This window comes from Cebus imitator, unplaced genomic scaffold (assembly GCF_001604975.1).
Source record: "Cebus imitator isolate Cc_AM_T3 unplaced genomic scaffold, Cebus_imitator-1.0 Scaffold303, whole genome shotgun sequence".
NCBI classification, from domain to species: Eukaryota; Metazoa; Chordata; class Mammalia; order Primates; family Cebidae; genus Cebus; species Cebus imitator.
In genome coordinates, this window is record NW_016107618.1 from 772998 (window position 1) to 778741 (window position 5744).

General features: G+C 42.8%; 1 pseudogene; it reads left to right on the forward strand.

Annotated features, from left to right (window-relative positions):
* The first annotated feature begins 5325 nt into the window (after window positions 1-5325).
* LOC108285597 lies at window positions 5326-5738 on the forward strand (annotated as a pseudogene).
* The last annotated feature ends 6 nt before the right edge of the window (window positions 5739-5744 follow it).

Genomic DNA, 5744 nt, shown 5'->3' on the forward strand with positions numbered 1-5744 from the left:
GTAGAGACGGGGTTTCACCATGTTGACCAGGATGGTCTCGATCTCTTGACCTCGTGATCCACCCGCCCCGGCCTCCCAAAGTGCTGGGATTACAGGCTTGAGCCACCGCGCCCGGCTCGACTAATTTTTAAATATTTTTAGTAGAGGCAGGATTTCAGTGTGTTGGCCAGGCTGGTTTTGAACTCCTGACCTGAAGTGATCCACCCGCCTCAGCCTCCCAATGTGCTAGGATTACAGGCGTGACTCACCGTGCCCAGCAGAGATTTTATAACCTCCATTTTTCTACCTGTAAAGGAGGGCAGAGAATTGGGTGGAATCTGTCAGATGATCTCTACCATTCCTTTTGGTGCTCAAAAAAAAAAAATCTAGGGTGAGGCAGGGCAGAGCCTATATTCAGCCCGGCCTCTGCCCATAAAAAAAAAAAAAGAAGAAGAAGAAAAAAAAACTAAGTAGCTTTTAAAGAGCCCTCTGTTATTTCATTGTTAGAGAATGTGTTTGTTCTTTTAACTTTTTAACTCCTCACAAGTGTCCAATCTTTCCTATTCACTCTCAGAGTAGGACTTAGGAGAATAGAGTTTATTTTGCTATGATGTGAGGTCTCATTATTTTATTTGACAAGTCTTTCATTTACTCAACACCTGGGCCAGGTGCTGAATAGTCAAAGGAGAAAAGGATCTGCTGGTGCTTCCCTCTCTCCTAGTCCACTGTCAACTTCTATTGCAATAATCAAATTCTGTGTGTGTGTTCTGACACACAGAGGATTTGATTATTGCAATAGAAGGTAATAAATGCTTTGCTAAAGATAGACAGTGTTAAGAGAGAATATTGGAAGGCCACATAATCCATGTATAAGTAGTATAATGGGTTATACTCAGAGATAGAAAAAAGTGGGCATGTGGCCTGGCGAGGTGGCCCACACCTGTAATCCTAGCACTTTGGGAAGCTGAGGTGAGTGAATCCTATGAGGTCAGGAGTTTGAGACCAGCCTGGCCAACATGGTGAAACCCCATCTCTACTAAAAATACAAAAATCAGCCAGGCGTGGTGGCATGTGCCTGTAATCTCAGCTACTTGGAGGCTGCAGCAAAAGAAACGCTTGAACCTGGGAGGCGAAGGTTGCGGTGAGCTGAGATCTCGCCACTGCACTCCAGCCTGGGTGACAGAGCAAGACTCTGTCTAAAAAAAAAAAAAAAAAAAAAATTGGGCAGGTAAAACATGGTAGATGTTTAATAAATGGATGTGACTGAATGAATAAATTGTTGGAAAAAAAGCCAAATTCTGTAAAATATTTGAATAGATTTATCCTGAGCCAAAGGTGAGGACCATGATCTGTGACACAGCTTCAGGAGGTCATGAGAACATGTACTCAGAGTGGTTGGGTTACAGTGTAACCAACAGCTTGAGAGAGACAGACGTTACAGCCAAAGACATAAATCAGTTCATGTAAGGTTTACATTGGTTCAGCCCAGAAAGGTGGGACATCTTGGGGCGGGGGTGGGAGGTGGGGCCAGGCATGCCTTCCAGGTCATAGGTGGATTCAAAGATTTCCTGATTGACAATTGGTTGAAAGAGTTAAGTTTTGCCTAAAGAGCTGAAATCCACAGAAATAAATGTTTGGAGTTAAGATAAGAGAGGTTGTGGAAACCAAAGTTCTTTTCTTTTTTGAGACAGAGTCTTGCTCTGTCACCCAGTCTGGAGTACAGTGGTGTGATCTCGGCCCACAGCAACCTCTGCCTCCTGGGTTCAAGCAATTCTCCTGCCTCAGCCTCCTGAGTAGCTGGGACTACAAGTGCCCGCCACCATGCCCGGCTGATGTTTTTGTATTTTTAGTAGAGGTGGGGTTTCACCATACTGGCCAGGCTAGTCTCAAACTCCTGACCTCAAATGATCCACCCACTTTGGCCTCCCAAAGTGCTGGGATTTCAGGTATGAGCCAACATACCCGGCATTTTTTTTTTTTTGATAGAGATGGAGTCTCACTATGTTGCCTAGGCTGATCTCAAACCCCTGTGCTCAAGTAATCCTCCCTCCTCAGCCTCCCAAAGTGCTGGGGATTATAGGTGTGAGCCACCAGGTGGCCAACATTCTTGTTAATGTAGGTAGAGAAAGCCTCCAGGTAGGAGGCTACAGAGAGAATAGATGGTAAATGTCTCTCATTGCACCCTAAAAGGTGCCAGACTCTTAACTGAATCTCCCTCGGATCAGGAGAAGACCTGGAAAGGGAAGGGAATTCTCTACCGAATATACATTTTACCCACAAGAGAGGGCTGTGCAGGGCTATTTCAAAATATGTCAAATAAATATATTTTGAGGTAAAATACTTTGATTTCTCTTAGGGCCTAATACCTGTCATGTGATGCTGTACGAGAGGCACACTGGAATTTGGTATCTTATTGCTATAGAGTCTGTTTTTTAATGGCAGCATTTTAACACCTTTTTATTTATTTCCAAATTTTATTTTAGGTTTGGGGTTACTTGTGCAGGTTATATGGGTGAATTGTGTCAGTCTTAAGATGTCTCTCTCTTTTTTTTTTTTTGAGATGGAGTCTTGCTCTGTCACCCAGTATGGAGTGCAGTGGCATGATCTCAGCTCATCGCAACCTCTGCCTCCTGGGTTCAAGCGATTCTCCTGCTTCAGCCTCCCGAGTAGCTGGAACTACAGGTGCCCGCCACCACACCCAGCTAAGTGCTGGAATTGGGCCACCAGCCTCAGATCTCTGTTTTAATGTTAATGTTGGTCAGTAGTGCCTGAATTCCAAATGGAGGAGACGTATGTCTGACTCCCCTTTCCCAGGGTGGCCTGAATTAGTTTTTCAGCTTTCTGTAAAATCTCTTTGGCTGAGAGGAAGGGTCCATTCAGCCAGCTGGGGGGCTTAGAATTTTGTTTTCGGTTTACAAAATGAATCATATTGCTGTTATTCTAACTTTGAATTGCTAGATGGTTGATGCTAAGACCCTTATTATTGTTTTTTCATGTCATAGAAGAAGAAAATTAATAATGGTTGCAATTGTTATGCTTCTAAGGAGCAACGAGGCACGCATACATTCACGTGGGCAATGTTTACTTGCACTACATTTTTTTTCCCTTAACTTTTAATTAGGTGAAGGTGTCTACCATTAATCTTTTCTCCCAGAGACTAGAAAGACTGCCCTTAGCCATTTTCATCTTATTGTATTAAATCTTACAAAGGAATGAGTTCCTTGTATATAACACAAGAGACAGATAGGAGACTAAAACCTGGGGTAGAGAAATTCAATAAAAGTTTCCTCCCAGAGGATGGGAACCCTAAAGGGAGGTGATATGAATCTGTGAAATGATGCAGTCATTACTGAGCTATGGAGACAGCAAGGTTGAAGGCTTGGAGTTTTTCTGTCTCTGTTTAATTTGCACTGAACACTTGCTATAGTAAAAAACGGGATTGGAAGCCCTCAGTGCAAATCATCAACCTCAGAAGAAAAATGTTACTTTTATGCTGTCCATTAAAACATTTACCTGCTCCATATGCTCCAGCACTTACCAGAGAAAGAGGAATTTGCCCAATGAAAATTGAGAGCATACTTTTGAAAAATTGTTTTCCATAAATCTTGCAAATTACTGTGCTCAAATATGCTAGGTTGCAGCCAGACTGACCTCTGGGGAGCGATTATCAGGGAAATAACCATGAACAGCAATAAGATCGTGCACCGATCTGACTAGCAACACCAGGATGTGACCTTTTTGTGCAGGATGAATTTATCTGCGGACACCTGAATTGCCAGGAGTGCTGTAATTAATGGGGCACCAGAGAACAGCTTCTTCTCTATGAGCTGCTAATTAGTCCTCCTGGAGACACATATCCCGAATCACATCCAGGGTGTCATGTTCCAACTACTGCTTGCTGAGATGAATTAGATAAGTTTATGGGGGGCCATGAGGACCAAAATCCGAAGATCACACAGCTGCAGTTCTTTCATTTTCTCCCAAAGTGGTCCCACCTAAGGGAAACTATGATGATTGGGAAATATCTACAATTTCTACTTTCTTTTTCTTTTCTGGTTTTGAGACAGAGTCTCACTCTGTTGCTCGGGCTGAAGTGCAATAGTGCGTTCTTGGCTCACTGCAAGCTCCGCCTCTCAGGTTTAAGAGATTCTCCTTCCTCAGCCTCCAAAGTAGCTGGGATTACAGGTGGATGCCACCATGTCCAGCTAATTTTTCTGTATTTTCAGCAGAGATGAGGTTTCACCATGTTGTCCAGGCTGGCCTCGAACTTCTGACCTCAGGTGATCCACCCGTCTCAGCCTCCCAAGGTGTTAGGATTACAGGCATGAGCCACCATGCCAGGCCTCTACTTCCTTTCTGGAAGGATTCATGATTTCATTTGCAATCTCATGAGTAACAAATATACCAAATGTTTTAAACTCACAGATGGCTTTGCTTCCTTTTTACCTGTATGATGTTTTGATTGGTTGGCTTGACATGGAGAGCAAGAACTATCACCAATAGTCAGGAGAGGCGGAAACCTACCTGTGGGGCTGCCACGCAGAGCTGTACAAGTTGTGCCTTGCTCAAGGATGCAAGCTGATGGGACAAATGGGGCCTGAAATCCAGCTCACTGTCACCCAGCATGTGTCTTTGTGCACATGAGAACCCAGCCAGTCTGCCTGTAGAATTCTTACCTACACACCGTATGGACTTTAAAACGAATAGCTGACTGAGCTTTTGTATCCTGGAAACCAGCTTTATCATCTACCAGCTAGCAATCACTGAAGCCTTAGGAAATGAAGATTGAAGCAAACTTTTTTAAACCAAAAATTGATTGCATATTAGGATATCTTCTGTAATTGATATTTGCTAAAGAAAGAATAATTTACCCCAGTACACTATTTAATATGAAGGTCGATCAGTAAGAGATGTGGTTATTTATTTACAATCTCAGCATTACAGTTAACTTTTGGTTAAAAGCACAGAGTTTGACTGCTAGTTGGCAAGTTATAAAAGTTCAGTAGTACAAGCAACCATATTTGGTAGACAAGAAATGGAGGTCAGGTGTGGTGGCTTAGGCCTATAATTCCAGTACTTTGGCAGGCTGAAGTAGGAGGATTGTTTGAGGCCAGGAGTTTGAGACCAGCCTGGGCAACATAGCAAGACCCTGTGACTAAAAAAAAAAAATAACTAGGCATGGTAGCACATAACTGTAGACTCTGCTACTTGAGAAGCTGAGGCAGGAGAATCTCTTGAGACCAGGAGTTTGGGTCTGCAATGAGCTATGATCATGCCACTGCACCCCAGCCTGGGTAACAAAGCAAGACCCTGTCTCTATAAGAAAATAAAATACAGTCCAGTCCCAAGATGGCGGCCACCATGAAGAAGGCGGCTGCAGAAGATGTCAATGTTACTTTCGAAGATCAACAAAAGATAAACAAATTTGCATGGAATACAAGTAGAATCACAGAGCTGAAGGAAGAAATAGAAGTAAAAAAGAAACAACTCCAAAACCTAGAAGATGCTTGTGATGACATCATGCTTGCAGATGATGACTGCTTAATGATACCTTATCAAATTGGTGATGTTTTCATTAGCCATTCTCAAGAATAAACACAAGAAATGTTAGAAGAAGCAAAGAAAAATTTGCAAGAAGAAATTGACGCCTTAGAATCCAGAGTGGAATCAATTCAGCGGGTGTTAGCAGATTTGAAAGTTCAGTTGTATGCAAAATTTGGGAGCAACATAAACCTTGAAGCTGATGAAAGTTAAACATTTTATAA